We start from the raw sequence: 23,319 nt of genomic DNA, 5'->3' as shown, positions 1-23,319 counted from the left end.
ATTCAGAAGATACAATTTTTTAAAGATTTTATTTCTAAATAATCTCCATACCCAGCATGGGGCTTGAACCCTCATTCGTTACCAGGGAAATGCAAAGTAGAACCACAAGGAGTGGTTACCACGCTCCTCTCCCAGTGGCTAAAAGGGGCAAAGATGGACAGTGTGAGCACAGAACGCCCCTGTATCACGGGTGGGTGTGTAAAATATTACAACCCCTTTGGAAGATAGTTTGGCAAGTTCTTACAGAGCTAACATACACCCGCCTATAACCCAACAATTCCCCTACTAAGTAAAATACCCAAGAGAAATGAAAAACAGATCCATAAAGACTTTTACATTCACGTTAATGGAAGTCTCACTCATCACAGCCCCAAGCTGGAAATATTCCAAACGTCCATCAATAAATGAATGGACCAACACAGTGTGGGGAAGCCCCCCGCCAATGGAGTAGTACTCAGCAAAGACAAGAAACAAACTCCTTACGCTTAGAACACCTGCGGAAGGGTCCAAGTCTACAGTTCTGTTTCTATGAACACCTTGAACTTGCAAAACTCTTCTACAGTGACAGAAACCAGAGCAGTGGCTGCCTGGGGCCAGGCGCTGGAGGGGGACTGGCTGCGAGGGGCACAGGGGAACTTTTGGGGAGGGATGAAAATGTTCTCTCTCGGGGCGCCTGGGTGGCTCAGTGGGTTAAGCCGCTGCCTTCGGCTCGGGTCATGATCTCAGGGTCCTGGGATCAAGGCCCGCATCGGGCTCTCTGCTCAGCGGGGAACCTGCTTCCCTCTCTCTCTCTCTGCCTGCCTCTCCATCTACTTGTGATTTCTCTCTGTCAAATAAATAAATAAAATCTTTAAAAAAAAAAAAAAAAAGAAAAGAAAATGTTCTCTCTCTTGGATTGTGGTGGTGGTTACATGGGTTTAAATATTTGTCAAACTTTACTGAACTGTACCCTTAGAAATAGTTTATTTTAAGTAAGTTATATCTCAATAAAGTTAACTTCAAAAAAGAAGAAGAAGAAGAAGAAACCAAAATGGCTGCACTGCTCTGTGCTCCACTGAAAGCTGGGCTCAGTGTCCACCTTCCCACTGCCCTCAGTGTATTCCCAACATCTCTACCCCAAAGCCATCCTCCAGCAGGGCCTCCTTTCTCTGCGACAAGTCTCTTGCCCAGCATGTCCTTCCCCCCCTGCCACCCCCAGCCGGGACTTTGGTCCATCAGCCTCCAGCAGCCAGAGCCCCCTTGAACCCGCCACCAGCCGGCCCTGCGGATGGGCTGTCCGTGCCGTCCCAGGTAAGGGCCCCGGGCCAAAGCCGAGCCGCAGGAGCAGACTGTGTTCCGCAGATGCCGAGTTGGCCCTCGACTAAACACATCAGCCTCACCAGCTCCTGCTGGGTCCTGGCGAAGGCCTGAGACTGCACGCAGAGTCTCCGGCACCTTTGCCATCAGACCTCCACGCTTCTTATCCTGTGGACCCCCAGGGCCAGGCTGTCTGGTCTGCCGCGTGAGGTTTCGCAGACCCGTCCTAGGCTTCTTGATGGTGTCCCCACCCTGAGTCTCGTCTTTCTTTCAGATCCTAGTTCCCTCTGGCCCAGGTCCTTTCCTGTCCCTAAGATATCATTCCCCAGCAAAGCCGTTTAAAAGAAAGACACCGGAAGCTGACCGTAATTAGAGCCTTGGACCCACTGAGGACCCACTGAGGAAAGGGCACCCTGGGCTGGCCGGGGCTCCTCTCCACCAGGCCAGTGACTCTCTGCAAGGCTAGAGGACCTTGTTGCTCACCTCAATGGGCCCTATTTTGTGCCACCGCTCAGCCCCGCCTGGGGATACACACAAGAACACTTTGGGGACACAGGGAGCAAGCGTAGCCAGAGAGAGAAAGGGGTGCCAGGAAGCCCAAGAAGCTCGGTTAGGGTTCCAGCCTGCATTTGTTTCTAGAATTGTCTCTGTACTCCTGATCTAGGGAGAGGTTGGGGTATGGGATCCAAGTGGTCCTTGGGGACCATAGGCCTCCAGGCCAGGGACTAGGGGGATTGGGAGCAACTGGGAACTGTGGCTCTTTGGCCCCTGGTCCCTTGCCCTCCTACTCTTGGACGGCGGAGAGGATGCTGTTTCCCTGGTCATGGGAATGGCTAGACCCGGCCGTCTTGGACACAATGGCTTGGCTAGAGCACGTGGGCGAGCCCAGGAGACTGGCTCGGGTCTGCGGCTTCCTGGGAGGAAGTGAGGCATTGTTTCGGGGGTTGTGTGGGCCCGCTGGAACTCCGCACAATGCAAGGAGCGATGGGTGCCAGGTCCAGCCCACCGACAATCGGGAACTTGTTTATTGCTTTAATGACCCCATGGTGGATCCACCTGGAAACAGACCTGCTAATGAGCGGAGACGGAGCTGGCACAGCCCCAAGGGAAGCCTGTCGGGCCAGCTCCCCTGGAGGCGCTAAGGGTGTGTGGTCTGAGACTGGGAGAGCTGGGAAGGGAGGCCTGGGATCTGTCTGGGAAAACCACAGCGAGATCTTCTGCTTCTCCATCCCCATCGGCCTCCTCCGCGGGGTCATGAGAAGGCAGAGTGGGGGAAGGAGCCATGGGCTTGAGAATGGAAGGCTTGATGGAGCTTTCCATTCCAGCCTCCGCTCCAAACTGCTGGTGACCTTGACCAAACTGTCCAAGCTTCCTGGGCCTCAGTGTTCCCATCTTTCAGGAAAGGATACCCAGATCATGCCTGCTGTCTCCCCACTTTCCCAGGGTGTTGGGAGGATAAGGTAAGATCAGACACAGCAACTGCTTTGAACTTCTTGGAAGAAAAACCCTTTTAGACATCAAGGCTTTACACTGTTTGCTTCTTTCCCCTGTGGCTGGAACCTGGGAGCTTGGGGAGATGTACTGTCTGGGACTTGGTTTTCCTAGACTGTTTTTCAGACACCTGCCAGGGACTGAGACAAAATTAAAACCTGCCCCTGGATCAAGGACATCTGGGAGCCACAGGTAGGCAGCATAGGAAGGGGCGACGCTGTGCTGGGGCCAGCCTGGACTGGCTCGCAAGAGCCAAGCACTGAATGTTCAGGAATGTTAAATCCGTTGGTAGCTTGTGATCGGCCACTCAGGAGTTTTTACCCCATCAAAATTAGTGGTCTCTAGAATCAGGGCCTTTTTTTTTTTTTTCTCTTAAGAGCTAGTTTTCCAGCTAGAGTCTGCAAAAGGCCTGCTCGGGGCTGCCGTGACCCCACTAAACTCCTACCCTGGTCTCACCAAGCAGGTGCAGCTCGTTTGCTCTGGGAACACAGACCCCCTTCCCCCCCCACAATCAGGCACTGGAGGCCTGAGCAGGTACAAAAATGGCCCCGGGCCAGGCAGCAGTGGGGCACGGGTGACCAGTGAGACAGAGGGGTCTGGACTCCGGTGCTACAGCTAGGACCGTCGTCTCTCCTGTCCCATCCTGAGATCTCAGGGTCTGGGAGCCACACCGAAGCTCCGGCAGGATGCCGAGGCCTGCTCCTGCCCTGGGCAACCCCTTGCCCTTGTTCAAACACGACAGGGGCAGGGGTGGGGTGGAGACCACATGAGCCTTACATCTTGGACATTTATGAGGACACGCAGGGGAGCAAAAGTGAACCTCATTAATTATTTGAAGAGTTGTTTGCTTGCTGGCTTGTGCTTTGGGACCTTATTTTAATCCAAGAAGTTTCTTTAGAGGCTGAAAAGGGGCGATGGCCATGGATTCCTCAATGGCCTTGGTCATGGCAGGCAGTGGGGAGTAAAGCTATGAAGCGGGGGGGGCGCCTGGGTGGCTCAGTGGGTTAAGCCGCTGCCTTCGGCTCAGGTCATGATCGCAGGGTCCTGGGATCGAGCCCCGCATCGGGCTCTCTGCTCAGCCGGGAGCCTGCTTCCTTCTCTCTCTCTCTGCCTGCCTCTCTGCCTGCTTCTGATCTCTCTCTGTCAAATAAATGAATAAAATCTTTAAAAAAAAAAAAAGCTATGAAGCGGGGGGAGGAAGCAGCTAGTGACCTGGGAAGGGTCAAGGGCACAGCTCAGGGCCTGCAGGCCACAATACCTGGGCTCCAGTTCTGGCTCTGCCATTCGGTCTGGGGCACAGCACCCGGTCCCTGGGGGCCACACTTTCCTCGCCTGCAGGCCATCTGGAGGGGCCCTGGTGGCACTCACATCCTCTGACCTCAATTCTTCTCTGCGGCCCTTCAGTTTCTCTTACCAGTGTCTGTAAACGGGTGGCACGTAACCTCGAGACGTGCTCCCATTCAGTGAAGAGCTCCTTGTGCCATCGCACGACTATCACAGTGTTAGGTATTTGCTCCAGACTCCATCCCAGTTCTGGGCTGAAATCTTGGCTCTCACCTCTCACTGGCTGTGTGACCTCAGGGCAGGCTCTCCTCTGATCCCACCACCTCTTCCAAGAGGTAAGACTGATCAGAGAACCCTCTACTCAGACTTACTGGCGGAATTAAATGGGGTGATGCGTGTAAACTCTTTTTTTTTTTTTTTTTAAGATTTTATTTATTTATTTGACAGAGATCACACGTAGGCAGAGAGGCAGGCAGAGAGAGGAGGAAGCAGGCTCCCCGCTGAGCAGAGAGCCGGATGAGGGGCTTGATCCCAGCACCCTGGGATCATGACCTGAGCTGAAGGCAGAGGCTTTAACCCTCTGAGCCACCCAGGCACCCCTGCATGTAAACTCTTGGTACAGACCCTGGGACACAGCACGTATGGAAGAATGGTAGCTGAGGTAGGCCCTTTCCTCGGAGGGGGTATTACCCTCTGGAGCAGGACCCTGGTGGGCCTGGGAGGGACCTGCCACTTAAAAGAGGTAGAAGACCTTGAATCCCCTGTTGGGGTACCTGGGTAGTGCCCTACAATCTTACTAGGGTATCTCAAGTCAGCAAGTGAAAGTCACAAGCTCCCAGAGGAGACCCCCGTATTGTCACAAGCATGACTGATCGGAGGTGGCGGGGCAGGTTTCTGGTTTTGACTTGTCCTCAGCTCCCTTGTTAATGACATGTTGCTTATCTCTGGTCTCCCTCATCGCTTCGTACAAATGAGGTCATGCTGATGAGCAAAATGAAATCAGTAAAAATGTTTTAGCCATAAAATTTGTTGCCATAAAATGTATTATTGCCATAAAATGTATTATTATTGCAAATAATAATATAATTACTCTCCATGGCCCTGGACAGCCCTGAGGGATTTCTCTGTGGGTAGAAGAATTTTCTTTTTCCCATTCTTTTCCAGGGAGGGGGTTTTTTGTTTGTTTGTTTTTTTCTTTCCCCCAGCAAAAGCCTCTGTGCCTTGGGGACAGAGTGGGGCTGAATGACCAGTGTAGCTCACAGTCCTGTCTTCCACCCTCCCACTCGTCCCTCCACTGGGAAATCTAAATATATTTTTAGGGAACCTCATTCCTCCCGCCCCGGTTTCCTTTCCAGGGCATGCCTGGGAAAGCTCTCAGAACTTGGGACCGAAGGCTGCAGTAAGGATGTGCCTGAGCATTCCTCTCTGACCCTGGGCTCTGGTCCCCAGGAGGACTGATGGCAGTGGGGAGGCCCAGGGGCTGAGATGGCCCAGAGAGAAAAAAGGTGTGGCAGTGACCAGGAGGGTAAGAAATGGAATTAAGTTGTCGCTTGGATGGGGAGGGAGGGATACAACTGTTGAGGCCCCAAAAGAAGAAGAGAGTAAACAGCCCAGCCACCGTCCATCCCCAGGTCCACCTTGGATGGGGCTGAAGGGCTCGGGGCTCCAGGGCCCCAGGTTCCAGGGCCTGTCAGCTTCCGCTTCGTCGAGCTGGGGGTGGGGCAGGCAGGTGACACAGGCTCTGCTGGGAGTGGGATAAATAATCTTCAGCTGCAACAATAAAGATCAATTATGACCTAATCGCCCAGCCTGATTCCAAAGGGCCAGGGGTTGGGTCTTTCTGCCCGTCCCTCCAGGTTTAATCATCTGAAGAGTCTTTGGACTTTGGGAGACCCAAAAGGGAAATAATTAAGCCAGGGAATGGCCTTCACCAAAGAAGTATCTGTAGGCGTGGGGCAGGGGGCACAGGCTGTGACAGGTCCCCCCTGGGTGCATCTGTGTGGGCTGGGCGGGGAGAGGACAGGAGCAGAGGAAGGGAGACGGCTGAGGTGGACAAGAACTCTGTGGTCAGGAAGGATACCGGAGTGAGCCCCGAGAGCCATCCTCTGCTCGGGGAAGGCAGACACATGGGGAAGCTGCCACCTGAGGACCATTCTCACCCAGGAGTTCCCTTCTGTGTTTGTGACACCTTTGCAAACACTGGAAAGATTGGCAGTATCTTGGGAGGGACCAAAAGAACTCCGAACAGCACTAAGCAAACCAGAGTGATTACCGGCTGCATTGGCCGCTGCAGCACACAGGCGCAGAGACCAGAAAGCACCTGTCTTCGCGTCCCACTTGCCCTGACTTGTCACCCTTAAAGTACGGTTATCTCTATCTGACACCAGCCGGGCCAAGTTCTACCTGGCGACAGAGTTGTCCCCTGCTTGGAGCCATCTCACACACATGCCCAGCTCCACATTCCGCCAGACACATATCACTGAAATGTACATAGACACAGCAGTGGAGGGTGGGGGGCAAGGATCAATTTCACACATGATGGAAACCGGGGAAGCAATCATGGTACACAGGTTACATGCTCCTGCGGGGACTTGGGACAGGCCTACCGGTTTTCCCTAGAGGAGTTTTCGGGTTGGGATTCCTTTGGCCTGGCTCTTTGTTTCTAACAGAGGTACCCATAAGGTCCCACAGGCGACCCACATATCTCTTCCAGTATGTTTGCCCTGGATTCCTGAGCAACTTCTTTGGAAACACAGTCTATTAGCAACTGAAAGAACAGTAGAAGCCATCAAACCCATTTTACAGATGGGGAAAGTGAGTTTTCTTTCCCCATCCAAAGCGGGCTCTCCAGACTCCCATTTGCTTTCTAAATGACTTTTCACGCTGTTTTTTTGTTAGTTGGGCATATCTTTATTAATGATAGTTTTACATGTGCACCGAAGTCCTCTGGCTTATTAACATGATGATGAAGGCTCAGCCTGGGTTAACCTGTGCGCCTAAGCAGCCGCCTGGGCAGGGAAGACAGAGCACAAGTTGCCTGTGAGCATGAGGCCCATCCCCCACTCCGGCGCTGAGGCGCTACTGTGTTTTAAAATCACCTTGGTATATTTATATATTAGTGTTCTTTTCTATTTTAAAAATGCTTTCCCATTGTGCTTTGGCTCACTGGGGCAATGCCGTTCTCCTGGTTGTGCCGATAGTTTTTTCAATCAAAAACAAACAAAAAAAAGCCACATGTTTCTATTTCTTTATATATCTCCGCTTTTTCAGGAAAATAAATATTTGTTGAATTGAAGTAGAAAAATTTTTGAGAAAAATGTTTTTGTACCTAGTGTATTTTGCTGTCATTGTTGTTAAATAAGTGCTTTCGGTGACAGGGCTTTTGTTCTGAGAAAGGGCTTTTTATGCTGGGGGTAGGGGGCTGTTGCATACCCAGGGAGCTGCGTTGGGAATTTCAAAGTAGGAGAGTCTTAAATCATGCAAGCACACGGTAGCACCTCTGCTTTCTCTTCTCCTCCACTTTGTTTCTGCCTCCTAATTCATATATTCCCTCTTCTCATCAATGCCATCCCCTATCCCCACGACTTGGCCCTCCAGCCACTATATGGTAGGAGAGCAAGGCAGACGGTCACGTAGTTCCTCAGTCTGCATTACAGACCAATAAAGGAGGGCAGAGGTCCCAGTATCCTTGGAAGCTCCAGAGAACTCATCCATTCCAGCATCCCACCTTGAGATGAACAGAGTTGTTCTGGGGTTCAAGCGCTTGACAGCGGAGGTCCTCCCTTCTACCCCCGCAAGACGATTTCCAGGTGCCCACAATTCACCAGGCTCTCTCAAGGATCCATTCACACACTGGGCTTTACTTAGGTGCAAACACTCACGTATATGGGGGTACAGAACAAATCCCACCCCTTCCTCAGCGAGCAGGGAGCAAGGCCCTAGGGGCCCTGACACAATGGAACTCCAAGCCAATCCCAGCCACCAATCATGGGGCCTTTCCCTGTCTCGTGACTCATCTCACGGACAGCCACAGGGCAGTGGCGCTCTGCCACGTCTTCGGGGATGCAACAGTGAAGGAAACATAGCCCGGGACCTCCAGAGTCCAGTATTTAACAGGGAACAGACACTCAGACGATCAGTCACACCAGTGGATGGCAAATGTCACGATGGGAGCAGCTCTGGATGCTTAAAAGATGAGTAGGTTTCGGGGCCCTAGAATGGCTCAGTCGGTCGAGCACCCGACTCTTGACATCAGCTCAGGTCATGATCTCAGGGTCGTGAGAGGGAGCCCCAAGTCAGGGTCCAGGCTCAGTGCGGAGTCTGCTTAAGAGTCTCTCTCTTGCTTTGCACCCCCTCACGCACTCACGCACACTCTCTCTCAAATAAAGAAATACATCTTAACAACAACAACAACAAAGGTATAGGTCTTCACCAAAAGGGGAAGAAGGGGGAAAAAAAGCATTCTAGGAAGGAACAACGTGTGAAACAGGGGGACTGGAAAGAAACTTCAAGTAGCTGGGTAAGATAGGGGGGACAGCTGCTGAGATGCGTTGGTAGGAAATGAGAGCTCTTTGGGCTCGTGCATTTCTGCCAAGCATGGGTTTTAGGTGCCGAGCAAGAGACAAGCTCTCGGAGCTTCTGTTCTAGGAGGGAGACAGATAACAACACCCAAACAAACATATCAGAGTGAGAAATGCTAAGCAGAGAACTACCGCAGGAAGGCATGAAAAATGAGTCACAGAGGCACTGCTTCGGGCTGGGCGGCCAGAAGAAACTTTTTGGCGGGAGGTGGATAAGGAAGTTGGCCATGTGAGAAAATCAGGCATCCAGGGCAGAGGGAATGGCTATAAAAAAACGCTCCGGTCAGCAGAGCTGTTTAAGGACATTTGAACACTGAGATTGCTTTAAGAAATGCCCTTGGCCATGCCTCTCCAGCCTCTTGAGATAGCTACTGTGGCCGAACAAATTACCCCAAACATTAGTCAAATCAAACAACGAACATATCTCGTAAGTTTCTGAGGGTCAAGATTCTGGAGGTAGTGTCTCGGGGTGTTTCTGGCTCTGGGTCTCCCGTCACCACGTGAGCTTCTTCATAGGGTTACTCACGACACAGCAGCTTGCTTCTGCCCAGAGAGAGCCAGGAGATAACATACCCCAGACAGTGGCCATGGTCTTCGATGAGAAGCCCCACAGTGGTGTGGGATCTACCTTGGCTGGGCGCTCCTGGAGCGGTGTGCAAGGGACCATGCAGAGGTATGATTCTCAGAAGTCGGGAGCTGCGGGGACCATTTTGGAAGCTGGCCATCTCTGCCCTACGGCCCCTGAGGTTTACGTCCCTCTGGCAGGCAAAATATTCTCCTGCCCCCAGCCCGCAAGACCCAGAAGTCTCGCCTCATGGCAGCACCAGCTGTATCTCATCATCTAAATCAAGTATAAGTGTAGATAAGGCTTCTCAGGGGTAGTTTCTTTCTTTCTTTCTTTTTAACTTATTTATTTTAGAGAGAGATTACACAAACAGGAGGAGCAGAGAGAGAGAATCTCAAGCAGACTATGCACCGAGCCAGGAGCCCAACTTGGGGCTCAATCCCCCGACCCTGAGATCATAACCCGAGCAGAAACCAAGGGTCAGATTCTTAATGGCCGGAGCCACGCATGTGCCCACAGGTGTAGTAGTCTCTCTCTCTCTCTCTCTCTCTTTTTTTTTTTTTTTTTTAATATTTTATTTATCTATTTGACAGAGATCACAAGTAGGCAGAGAGGCAGGCAGAGAGAGAAGAGGAAGAAGGCTCCCCATGGAGCAGAGAGCCCAATGTGGGGCTTGATCCTAGGACCCTGGGATCATGACCTGAGCTGAAGGCAGAGGTTGTAACCCACTGAGCCACTCAGGTGCCCCCAGGTGTTGTCTCTTAAGTAGACTCCCATGAAAAGTTCCTCTTGATCAGCTAAACCGAGATGAGTTACTTGCTCCCACTACACTCTGTCGTCAATGTAGGGGAGGCACAAGATAGCCACTGAATTCATTCCTGTTCTAAAGGGGGAACGTGGTCCATAACAATTCTGAAATCCAGCCCAGCAGATGGAATAATTCTCCAAGGCTCTTCTTGGCTCTCCCCTCTGAGCTCTTGCTTCTGACCTCTGTGTCCTTCCTCCCTCTTCATGAAAGTTAGCCTGTGTTTTCTCAGCTTGCCTCCTACCAATAGAATTTTGAGACTCCAGAAGGCTCTTTTAATTTTGCATTGTCTCAAAAGTGCATGAGAACACTTAGGAAAAAACATCAGCCCAGAGCCTAGACTACAAAACATGTTCAGTAACAGCAGCAATTATTACTAACGGGAGGTATGGTACACAGAACAATGGTCCCTAAGGATGCCGTGTCCTAAGCTCTGGAAACTCTGAATAGGTTTCCTACATGGCCAAAGGGACTTTGCAGATGTGATTGAAGTAAGGATCTTGGGATGGGGAGAGAATCTTGGATTATCCATGTGGGCCCAATGTAATCACAGGAATTCTTGTAAGTGGGGGCGCCTGGGTGGTTCAGTGGTTAAGCATCTGCCTTCGACTCAGGTCATGATCCCAGAGTCCTGGGATCGAGCCCCATGTTGGACCCCCTGCTTGGCAGGGAGTCTGCTTCTCCCTCTCCCACTGCCCCTGCTTGTGTAACCTCTCTCACTGTGTCTCTCTCTGTCAAATAAATAAATAAAATCTTTAAAAAAAAAAAAAAAAAAGGAATTCTTATAAGTGAAAGAAGGAGGGGGCACCTGGCTGGCTCAGTCAGAAAAGCATGTGACTCTTGATCTCTGGATCATGAGTTCAATTCCCACATGGGGCATAGAGATTCCTTCAGTAAAGAAATAATTGTAAAAAAGAAAAAGAAAGAAGAAGGCAGGATGTTTAGAGAAGGAGATGCGAGGCCCCTGCAGAGCTTGAGCGATGGGACTGCTAGCTCGCCACGAGGAGCCACAAGCCAAGGAACGCAGGTGCCCCTGGGAGGTGGGAAAAGACAAGGAAATGGATTTTCCCTAGAGCTTCGGAATGCAGCCCTGCCAACATCTTGACGTTAGCCTAGGAAGAGCTGTTTTGGATTTCCGGTCTCCAGAATTGTATAACACAATAAATTTGGGATGTTATAAGCCACGGGGTGGTAATTTGTTTCGGCAGCAGTGGGCAACTCACAGAGGGGGCAATGGCACCATGAAGGTATGAAGGGGTGGGGACAGATTGGGGGAAAAGATTTAAGTTAGGGACATGTTGAGCTGTTAGAGCCCAGGAGCAGATGGGCAAGGAACAGCTGGGGTATTTGAGGCTGGAGAGAAACGAGGGTTTCAGGAGATATGGAAGCCATCAAAGTGAACGAAGGATGAGGGGAAGAGGCGGAGGACAGAGGATGCCTGAAGGGCAGGCCAAGGGCTGGGGGGAGCAGGGGAGCCCTTGAAGGAGAGAGAGAAGGAGCACTTAGCAAGGATTAGCAAGGGGATTAGCATCCCCTGACAAGGTGGTCAAGGGATAACTAGAGAAGGCTCGAGTTTCCTTCTGCTTTTTCCCTGGGGTCGGCTCTTTATTTTCTGTGTTGTCTGAATCAGCCGAGTATGTCTGGAAAACCTCATGAGATGGGGTCTCGTGGCTCCCAGGATCCCAGGGAGGAAGGATGGGGGGGGCGCAGGCGAACGCCCTCTCTGGCAGCTGCTGTACCGTCGTCCTGGGAGTGACGCCCAAGGCCTGGCTTGTGTCTCGGGAGCACGTTTCGGGGTCGTCAGGGAATAGAGGGGCAGCGGGGACCATCAGAGCAAAGCCGTCTTTTTGACTTGCTTGGCACTCAGCCCAGGGGCCTAGATTTATCCTGAATTGAGGGAACAATCGGGACACTTTGTGTGGAGGCCAGATGAGGCCACCGTGGGGGGCAATGTGCGCAAAGCAAGGAGGCCCAGGTCATGCTGGGGAAGGAGAGAGGTCCTCCCGGGAACTTCCGTTCCGTTCCTAAACGGAGGGCCTTGGTGACGCAGCTCCCCTGTTCAACTGGAAAGGCCAAGGGGCCCCTTTAAGCCTTCTTGCTTTGAAGACATCCATAAACAAGTTTATCACTTAGGAATGCTTTTCAATGACAAGAAACAGAAAAGCCAACTAACAAGGACTTACATGAGTTGGGATTTATTTTCTTTCCATAACAAGAAGTCTGGAGGCTGTCAGTAGCTGGATGGCTTAGGGCACTGTAATAGTAGCGATAACATCTTGTATTTACCTTGGCCTTTCTCCCAGAGTCACAGAATGGATGCCGCCGCCCCAGGTATCACATCCCCATTCCAGGTGGGCAACAGGAGGAAGGGACGGTGCCAGATACATCTGTTCCAGTTATTAAAAGAAATGAAGGGTTTCCCAAAAACCAAACAGGATTTTGCTAATGTCTATCTGGCCAGGACATTGTCAAAAGTCACCTACAGCTGCAGAAGATGGATGGTTTTCGTGTTGCTGGGCTCTAGAGTGGAGACTGCTAAGGGAAGGGGGGTTGGGAGTGGGTGTGGGGCAAGCTGTTCTGAAAGAACGGGATGCTTGTGGACTCCAGTTGCCCCCGCTTAAAGGAGATGTTGGGGGTTATTTTTTTTTTCCATTTGAGGGTAGCTGGAGTATATGGGACCCCATACCCGCCGCCACCAGGCAGGCCCCAGGCAGCCCGGCATTGGTCTCCATAGGCTGCAGTCCATGCACCCCTCCTTCTCGGGGTGCGGGTGGGGTTTCCTATTCTACAACCACCACTGAAAGAGAAGGAGGAGATGGTTGGTGTCTGTCTTCACTTCCAAGTCATGAAACACTTAGGGCTGTTATTTTTGAGGTCAAAGATACCTGTTCTGTTAACTCAAAGAGGAAGCAGTCAGAGACTAACTCTCACCTTCCGACCAGCTGCTGGGCCTTGGTGAGACAGGGCGGGGGGGGGGGGGGGGCGGGGAGACAGGAGGGGGTCCACGCCCGGCAGCCAGGTCGCCCTCCTGCCTGCTTCCTTCACCCCGACCTTGTTTACACCAGGTCTCAGCTGTTTACCCTGAGTTTGGGCCGCCCTCCCCTTTGTCTCTCTCACCTGCAGAAGGACTATCTCAGAAGTTCTGTTGACACCCACCTCTGGCCCGCCCACCCACACACTGCCCACCCCCACTGCAGCGGGCTGGCAGGGAGACCCACCTTCCCGACCACAGCCCCTCACCAGGCGCACACAGGACGGCAGCTGTCAGATGTGGTGGGAGGGTGGGGAGGGGAGGGCTCTCGGCCCACTCCCTCCGGGAGAGGATTTGGGAAAAATCCAGAGGGACCTTCAGGCATGACTCACACTCAGTGCTCAGTGGGTGTCTGCCCACATGACTAGAAAGACAGGCACCCGCCCATTGCCAAGCATGCCTGGGGGTCTCCTGGGTACAGGCTTCAGAAGCCGGACCTCGGCAGTGACAGCATCCAGCCGGGCGGGAAGTGGGGCCGGAGAGGGAGCTTTGCCCGCAAGGACGTTGCATCTCCTAGTGATTAATGGACAAAGGTCACTCACATCAGCACCATTTCCTGAATCCGAACAGCCACCGAATGGGGAGTGGAGAGGGGGTGTAGGGCAAGGCTGGCTGATACAGGAAGAATTTTGGAAGGTCTGCTTTAGACCCTCTGCCGTGCAGTGAGGGTGTAGTCAAAAGGGGAGAAGGGGCCCTTTTCTGAGCGGGTAGCAGGGATAAACATGGGCTTAGTGTTTTTGGTGGACAGTCTGGCCTCACCTACCAAATGTTAAATGTGCCTGTGTGATACGCAGGCTACAGATAATATTTCCACAGACATATTATGGTAACAAGGCTACTCTGAGTCCAGAGCAGGATTTGGGGGAGTTGGGGAACACTCTTTTTTTTTCTTTTAAAGATTTATTTATTTATTTGACAGACAGATCACAAGTAGGCAGAGAGGCAGGCAGAGAAAGGAAGGGAAGCAGGCTCCCTGCTGAGCAGACAGCCTGATGTGGGGCTCGATCCTAGGGCCCTGAGATCATGACCTGAGCCAAAGGTAGATGCTTTAACCCACTGAGCCACCCAGGCACCCCAAGGGACAAACACTTTTTATATCATGCCCCTCTGTGTTTGCGCTTCTTGCTGCCAAGCAGGTGTTACCTTTCTAATTATGGAAATAGCGTTACCACCCTCTCCCTAGTTCAAATGTGTTATCAGGATAGGTAAACACATCATGACCCTGGGAGAGAATTCTGGCCTGGGGGCTCCTGAGTTCCACAGGTAGGAGTTTCTCAGAATCCTGAGGGCCCCTGGGGACAAGACATGACTGGCAAGGGGACTTGGGGGACCAGACAGAAAGGGCAGTGTCCAGCCTTTTCTGCTTGGGCTGCCTCCGGGCTCTCCCCTGAGCCCAGGCCCCCCAGCACCCAGTTTATTAAGGTAAAGAAATAGCAAGTGGGAAGAGAAAAAATATATATATAGCCACCCATAAAAAAAGATAAAGTAAATTAAAAGAAATAAAAAGATAATTAAAATGATATAAAAAGCAGTGCGCAGCTAACTGATGAAAGGGACTAAAATAAGCCCCAGCTCAGCCCACGGCTCTCCGGCAGCTGAACAGCCCTGAGGTTGTGGAGTCCTGGTCCCCTGGGACGGGGGCTGCGGTGTCCCAACTTCACCGAGCTGGGAGGGCAGCAGGGGTGGGCAGCCCCCCTATCTGCTGCTCTGTGCTACAGTGTGGGGGGCTGGGGCCAGGCTGGCACTGTTCAGACAGAACCTATGGAAAGGCTTGGGACCCTTGGTGGTGGGGAGGGAACACTGGGATGGGGAAAAGCAGGACTTGAAATGAGCTCCAACCTCTGAGTCCCCCAAAGCTCCATTCTTGCCTGCTTCCTAGGCCTGCCTGCCTCTCTCTTCCTCAAAAAAGGGGGTACCCAAGTCTTCTTCCAGGGGGTCCTGAAAGCCCGGAAGCACTCTTAAGCCTATTACTCCCAGGTCTCCGTTTCCCCTGGGAGTCTGCCCCTTCCTAGGTCAACTGACCAAATGTGCACTCCTTTAAGACAAAAGGGCGAGTCTAGGACTCAGCCTGGCTCTGAGTGGGGGGCTGTAACCAGCCACTCTTCCCGTTCAGTGAATTTCCCAAAGTTGGGGTTCTTCCATCTGGCCAAATCCTATGAGGAGACATCAACCTTCCCCCCAGCTGGGTCTAAGGTGATGTCAGCGTGGCTGTTAGAGGCTTCTCGGCTGGGGGTGGGTGGGGTGGGAGGGGTGTAGAAGGCCTGCTTGCTCTCTGCGTTCCCATGCAGCCGCAGCCAGCACAGGGCCATGTCCTCACTCGTCTCTGGGAACAATGCTTTCTCCATCCCTTTAGAAGAGAAATCTCTGCAGCTGGTGGAAAGCTTAAACATCTCCCGACATCCTCAGCACGGAGCATTCTTGAGGCTGTAAAAGAATGAGGGGAACCTACCTGCAGGTGGGATCAGGGAAGGGCTCTGGGCAGGTTAAGGATGCCGAGGGTCTGGTCTCCCAGAACAAAGGACTATTTAACCAGTAATAAATCCCCACCACTTAGAAGAGCCTGCTGCTTTGAGATTCGGTGTTTTCCAAGGCTTTAAGAGCCCCAGGACCAATTCTTGGTTAAGGCTTGAGCTTAAATTTGGGGGCTCCCCACCCACCCAGAAATCTCCTCAGGGAAAGAAACTCTCTGGAGTACTGAGCAGTCAGGCTTGGAGGGAGGGATGGCCTGGAGGGGGGGCGGGGTGGGGGAACCGAAGACCGTTTCCTCCTCCAAACTACCGGGTCTTTTGTCAGTCACTACAAAACTGCACAATAACAATAAAAAACAGGAAGATAAGATGAGCTAAAAGAATGCAATATAAAATTATAAAGGACAAAAGAGAGATAAGGAATAATCAAGATAAGTAAAACAGAACTAGAGGACCCACGGATGAAAAGGATGAAAGAAATAAATGAGCTTTAAAATGATACAAAAAATATAATCAACAATTTTAAGATTAGGAGCTGAGGTTATAAAAACAAAAAAGGTTTACAGTGTTCGGATGGGACGGGGCAATCAGGGAGTAAATCTTCCAGAAGTACACAGGAGTCTCCCCTTTCTCACACAGCAGGGTTTGAGCCTGAATTCAGCCGACTTCAACATCCTTCTGGATAGCGTCTCATGGCTTACACACTGTTGGACCTTTGTTTCTGATTTTTGCTGATCCCCATATCGTGGTATTGAACCCCTCGTTCTGCCAGGGTTTCCTGAAGCTAATTTTATTGGGAATGAGTACCCGATGGGTCTGCCACACCATGTTCTGAATTCTGAAACAACAAAAGCCCTGAAAACCAAAAATGCCATCTTTTATTTGGAGGCATAACCCAATCTGGCCAGAACTCATTAGGGTGGCAAAACCCACCCTAACATGAAGCTATTTCTAAGATGAGCCTTCATACATTTCCTTGTAGAAACATTCGAGCATCTGATCAGAGGGGACTTCTGCACACCCGGCACATGGAGTTGTGTAACACAGTACTTGTGCCTCACATCTTTGTTTACCATCTTTCCAAAATTCTGAAACACATCTGGTCCTAAGGGTTCAGATAAGAGATTGTAGACCTGATGAAAAGCCTCCACTAGGCACAAGAAAGGCTATGTATACATACATATATTATTCACACCGTGGAATAGTATACAGCAACGACAATGACATCTACACCACAGGCAGCACGATGTTGAGAGAAGGAAGCCAGACACAAGAGCATGCGTGTTGGAAGGCTCACTGACCACAGGATTCTTGTGTCTTCATCTCTTCAATTCTATTTGTAGGAAGTTCAAATACAAGGAAGCTGCTCAGGTAGGATTCTCTCATCAAATATAGGCCAGTCCCCGATTCCCCCTTCCCCCTCGGAGCCTCGGCTGGCCCCATGGAGAACGCACCGCTGAGTGGCCCAAGCTCACGGCCCCATCCCCAGCACAGGCCCGTTGGCTGGGCCCCCTCCCTTTCTGCCTTCCTCTCCCCGCCTTTGTCTCCAGCCCCTCTTTGCTTTCCCTGGGTGGAGTGCCCGAGGGATGGTGGCAATTTTGTCTTTTCATGCTTTTGTCCCAACTCCATTTGGGGTCCCTCTCCACCCTCTTCCCTGGCCATTCACACCGGTGTTTCATCTTCCTTCGCTCCCTCTCCTCCTTGGCTGACGGGGCCGCTGATCCCCACGCGGTCTGCTCTCTTCCTGTCCCTGCGTCTCCACTGTCTGATCCTTGGGATCAGCGGGCTTTGGGCTTTTGTTTGGGCCGCAGGGCTTTCTCTCTGCCTCTGCCTCTCTGTCCCACCACCCTCCCTTCCTTCCCCCTCATCTCGATGTCCTTTGTGGGACATGCACTTTTATCTCCCTTTGATTTGCTCTCTCCTCTTTGTAGAAGAAGAATGAAAGCCTCAGCTAATTGTAGCGGGAGGGCAGTGACGCCCCATTCCCCTTCCCGGTGTCTTCCCCACCAGGCCGAGCAGGAAGCGAAATGAGGGCAATTGAGACTCCCACCTGCTCCTGAGTCGGCTCCGGCTCTGGGTCTCTCTGCAGTGCAGAAGAAAAGTGGGCTCTTCTTCTCCATTGTTCTCAAGGGGAGACGACACAGTGCTGGAGCCCCTCACCACCGCCTCCAGCAAGTCTCCCTAGACCCACCACTCATCCACGGATGTCATCACTGCCCACTGGTGTAAGCCGGCCGTCCTGGAAGGTGCTGGGCGCAGAGCGGTGAACAAGACAGATGTGCGGTCTCTGAGTTCACAAGTCATAGCAATCAAGTGGGTCAGGGAGGGGTGTGATCGGAAAATGACTTTCACATCTCTAACGGAGGTACCTGAACTCAGTGATGACCTTAGTCAGGGGGGAGAGGGAAGATACACAGGTCCTAAACAGACAAAACATTTTGTCCAATGGAGGGACAACATGATCGGAAGTTCATTATATGAATTTATGGGGCAGAAACTGCTGTGGACCCCTGCAGGAGTCCAGCAAGGAGCTGGGAATTTATCCTAAGGATGCAGGAAGTGTTTTGAACAGGGACCTGTCAGATGAGATTTTGTGTTTGGGGCGGGGTGGAGAGTAGAGCGAGATTGGAGGAAGGGTGAGGAGGTGTCTTCATTTCCTATTGCTGCCGTAACAAGTGACCACACATCTGGTGCCTAAAACAACACAGCTGCATCATCCTACAGTTCTGGAGACCAGAAGACCAAAGTCAGGCTCGCGGGCTGAAGCTTAGACGCTGGCAGGGCTGGTAACTTCTGGAGGCTGGAGTGCAAAATCCATTTCCTTGTCTTTTCCAGCTTCCAGAAGCCACCTGCATCCTTGGGGTCGTAGCCCCTTCCACCTCCTTCAAAGGGCACCTTGCCAATGTCTGCTTCCATCGGCACATTCTGTCCATGTCTGACCTTCTTGCCTTCCTCTTATAAGGAACCTCGTCAGTCTATCAGGTCAACTTGGATAATCCGGGATAATCTTCCCATCTCAAGAGCCCTAACTGACTCACTTCTGCAAAGTCCCTTATGCCATGCAAGGCGACATATTCACAGGCTCTGGGGATTAGGATGTGGACATCTTTGCGGGCCATGGTTCACGGAAGCTCTTGTGGTACTTCGGGAAGGACACAATGAGAACTTGAAGTGAGTGGGAGCAGTGCAGGAGGAGCCAAGGGCTAACTTCAGGAAGGGGACTAAAAGTTGACTGACAGGCTGTGGGAGATGAGGGAGAAGGCTGAGCCGGAATCCCCTCTACTCTCAGACTCCAGCAACTGACCAAATGGCAAGGTCACTTTCAAGATGGAGAACACAAGAGAAAACAGGGTTCCATATGGAGGGTACAGTACAGGAAGAGAGGGGTCTGAGCTACCTCAGAGGCATCCAAGAAGAAACACCGCAAGGCCAGACGGGCATCTATCTGGAGCCCAGGAGAAGGGTATTCGAGGGCAAGAGAAGTTAGAAAAAGGGTCAGCAAATTATGGCCCGCAGACTGACAGCCAGCTGTACAAATAAAGTATTATTGGAACACAGTCAGGCCCATTCATTTACACATTGTCCCCAGTTGCTTTTTGCATGATAGCAACACAGCTGCAGACTTGCAATAGAGAACATGTACCACTAAACCATAGGGCCCTCCCATGAAACGCATGGCAACCCCGGGTTGGAAGGTGGTGCATGTGAGAGCATCGAGTGGCCCAGATCAAACACGCGGAGGGAGAAGAACAGAGAGGCCCGGGAAACCCAGTATTCAAGAAACAGGAATAATACAAAGAGCCATAGACGCACATTGAGGGTGGGTGGTTAGAGGCAGAGAGAGACAACCAGAGCCAGCCTGTTCTTCCTGCAGCAGAAGACAAGCACTTTAAAATACGTCCACAGGTTCTTTGATACTGTAGGGGATCAGAATATGCCATCCCCAAATATGCCGTTTTGGCATAAGGAATATTTTGAGCGGAAGACAACTGAGAAACAGCAAACACCAGGAAGGAAAAAAAAAAAAAGAAAGCTCCCTGCCCTCCCCCACTATTTGCCTAGAAGCAGGCTTAGGCTCCTAATCACCAGAGACTCTTATCAGCCCAGAGACAGCCAGAAAGGAATCTACATAACAAACCCGCACTGAAATAACCCTTATCTTCCAGGCGCTGTCCCGGTATATGTTCCTTCCCGCAGTCTGCCGCTCTTGGAAGCCTAAAACCCTTTTCCTTTGGCTTCCCATTTCTCTATAAATTTACTGGTCTTTGTTAAGATGCTAGAAGCCTGAATTCATCACTGTTCACTGTTTCTCCCTCATGTATGAGCTCTACACGGGTTAATAAGCTGTTTTTCTCTTGTTAATCTGTCTTTTGTCAGTCTAATTTGCAGGGCCCCTGTAATGAACCTAAGAGGGTAGAGGGAAAGGGGTTTGTTTGTTTCCCCCTCCTCTACAATACTTCTTCCTTGAAAAGATGGAGTCTAGAGGCATCTAGGTGGCTCAGCCAGCTGGGTGTGGGACTCTTGATTTTGGCTCTGGTCATGATCTCAGGATAGTGAGAGGGAGCCCCCCACGGAGCCCCGCAAGGAGACCTGTGCTCAGCAGGGAGTCTGCTTGAGATTCTCTCCCTGCTCCTCTCCTTCTGTTAAGTGTGCTTTCTCTAAAATAAGTAAATCTTTAAAAAAAGTAATAAAAATAAAAGATGGAGTCTGGTTCTCCCACTCTTCGTGGTGGGCTAGATTTAATGATTCACTTATCGGAAATAAAATTGAGCAAAAATGGTAATGTGTAAATTTGGAGACTAGGTCATAAAAGGACTCCCCGTTCCTCCCCTGGAAGTTATGCCAGATCGTGGGGACACAAACAGCCTATGGAGATATCCACATGATGAGTGCCTGAGGCTTCCAGCTGAGAACCTGAGAGCGCCGTGGCCACCTGCCAAACACCGTATGAATGTGAATGAGCCACTCGGTAAATCCCCAGCACAATGCAACCCTTCAGATGACGGTGGCCTTGACCAACATTCTGACTACAGCTTCATGGGAGATTCTGAACTAAACCTACTCAGCTCAGATGCTTTGGAATATGTATATTTTTAAGACTGTATTTATTTATTTGACAAAGAGCAGCAGAGGAAGAGGGAGAAACAGACACTCTGTTGAGCAGGGAGCCCGATGCAGGACTCGATCCCAGGACTCTGGGATCATGACCTGAGCCGAAGGTCAGAAAGCTTGAGCTGATAACTACTTCTTGTTTTAGGTGACTAACGTTTTGGTATAATTTGTTACAGAACAGGTAACTAATACACAAGGAAAAATAAGTGTTTTAAGGAAAGCACTATCAATGTCCATTCAGCTTAGAAGTCAAGCAGAACTTAGCAGGCTGTGCCCCTAGTTACCTTCTGGGGTGTCCTGCCTGTGGGACTGTAGGAGTCCCTTGGCCAGGATGAGGACAACTGGGTGAAACAGGCAAGCCTTTTGTTTTATCACTTATACAATTCTGGAGGGGAAGAAAAGAAAGAAGCATCTGGGAGCTGCCTTGGCATTAGTCCTCCCTTATAAGATAGTTTTGGCCCTTCCCAATGCGAATTTGGAAAAGTCTTACTTATTTATTTTTTTTTAAAGGTACCAAAAAAAAAAAAAAAAAGGTACCAATCACAAGTCCTCCCTGGGCCTTTGGCCAGGAGGCTTATGGAGTAAAAGCAAATAAACGAATGTCCTCTGCTACCTCTCTGAATTCCTCTGGGTGAAGTCAAGACATCTGTTGATGGCCTTATTATTTTCAGTAAATGACCCAGAGTGACTTCTGTGCTTCATTCAGTTACCACGTGACTGTGCAACGCTTGAGGAAGAAAACGTCCCAGGAGTCTGACTTCAGTTTCCACATCTCACCTACAACTTGTCTCTCAGAAACATCACAGAACTGTGTGCCAGATTGACCAATCCTGTCTCGGCTGCATACTTTTGGACATAGATCAGCTAGTTTGGTGTGAGAATGAAGCCTAATTCTCCAGGCATCCACTGTGTACAGGAATTAACTTCTTTTCTGTGCACTATGTACCATTTGGGGGAAGCGTGGAGAAAACAGTCACTCCAGTAATTTGCCTGTGTTCTGTGGTTTGGATCAGGAGCCCTGGTTGAGAATTACATACGAGTGTTGGATTTTAAGGTTGCTTCTGCTCGACGCATTCTGGCTAGCTTAGCATGAAGTCGCTAGGCTTTTGAATTTGTTGCTCTGTCTTTAGACACATTTACTATGGTTCCTTACCTCCTTGGTTCTTACGTTTCATCTACTTTTATTATTTTAGCTTTTAAAAGTGATTGGGTCCTTTTAATCATTGGCACAGTTTAATTGTTCTTTAAGAAAGGAAAAAGATTTTATTTATTTATTTGAGAGACCGTGAAAGCGAGAGAGATCACAGATGGAGAAGCAGACTTGCTGCTGAGCAGGGAGCTCAATGCAATGCGGGGCTTGATCCCGGGACCCTGAGACCACACCCCAGCCAGAGGCAGGCATTTAAATGACTGAGCCACCCAGGCATCCCCCGTTTAATTGTTCTTAGTATGCTTTGTCTTTCTTGCTATTTTATACCTCTTTCGTTTATTCCATTTAAAGTGCTTGTTCTGGGCGCCTGGGTGGCTCAGTGGGTTAAGCCACTGCCTTCGGCTAGGGTCATGATCTCGGGGTCCTGGGATCGAGTCCTGCATCGGGCTCTCTGCTCAGCAGGGAGCCTGCTTCCTCCTCTCTCTCTCTGCCTGCCTCTCTGCCTACTTGTGATCTCTGTCAAATAAATAAATAAAATCTTAAAAAAAAAAAAAATAAAGTGCTTGTTCTTGGGATGCCTGGGTGGCTCAGTGGTCTCACTGAGTGGCTCAGTGTCTGCCTTCGACTAGGGTAGTAATGCCAGGGTCCTGGGATGGAGCCCTACATCGGGCTCCCTGTAGGGAGCCTGCTTCTCCCTCTCCCACTCCCTCTGCTGTGTGCCTCTCTCACTGTGTCTAGCTCTGTCGAATAAATGAATAAAATCTTAAAAAAAAATAATAATAAAGTGCTCATTCTTGGGATGCCGCGGGTCACAGTCCCACGAGCCCCACGTCAGGCTCCCTGCTCCCTGGGAAGCCTGTTCTCCCTCTCCCACTCCCCCTGCTTGTGTTCACTCTCTCGCTGCCTCTCTCTCTCTCTCTGTCAAATAAATAAATAAATAAAGTGCTTGTTCTCAATCATATTTTTCATTTCTCTTTATCACTTTTAACTTTATAGTTGCCCCCTTTTTATCGCGTTTTATTACAGTTTCAATTTTCCATTTATTTTGATTTTTTTTCTTTATCTTTTTATTAATTGCTTTTTTAAAAATAACTTCTTTTCTGTTAGTTTACTGACTGGGAGTCATAAGCACAGTGCTAGGGTGAGCCGTGCTCTCCGAGACCCACACCAGCAGCGAACTAAGGAAGCCGGAGGGTTCTTCCCTCTCCTTCACTTCCCCAGCTCGCTTTAAGGATACCACATCCCTTCCTGGCTCCAACAACTTTAACCTGATTAATACAGAAGACCCACCATCCAGAAGTTCCCCACAAGATCAAGTTGTGATGGCCCCTGAGAGTCCCATCCCCAGAATATGTAACCCTGTAATCAGTCCCCTGTGCGTGAGTGCGGTGGGATTGTGCGTTGGATGGATTTCACTCCCCAGATGAGGTTATTTTATCTGACAATGTAAAGGGATTCTGCAGATGTATTTAAGGTTCCAGAATTAGAGGACGCCTGGGTGGCTCAGTTGGTTAAGTGTCTGCCTTTGGCTCAGGTC

The sequence above is a fragment of the Mustela erminea genome, chromosome 17 (genome assembly GCF_009829155.1).
Source record: "Mustela erminea isolate mMusErm1 chromosome 17, mMusErm1.Pri, whole genome shotgun sequence".
Taxonomy (NCBI): Eukaryota; Metazoa; Chordata; class Mammalia; order Carnivora; family Mustelidae; genus Mustela; species Mustela erminea.
This window is presented reverse-complemented; position numbering follows the sequence as displayed.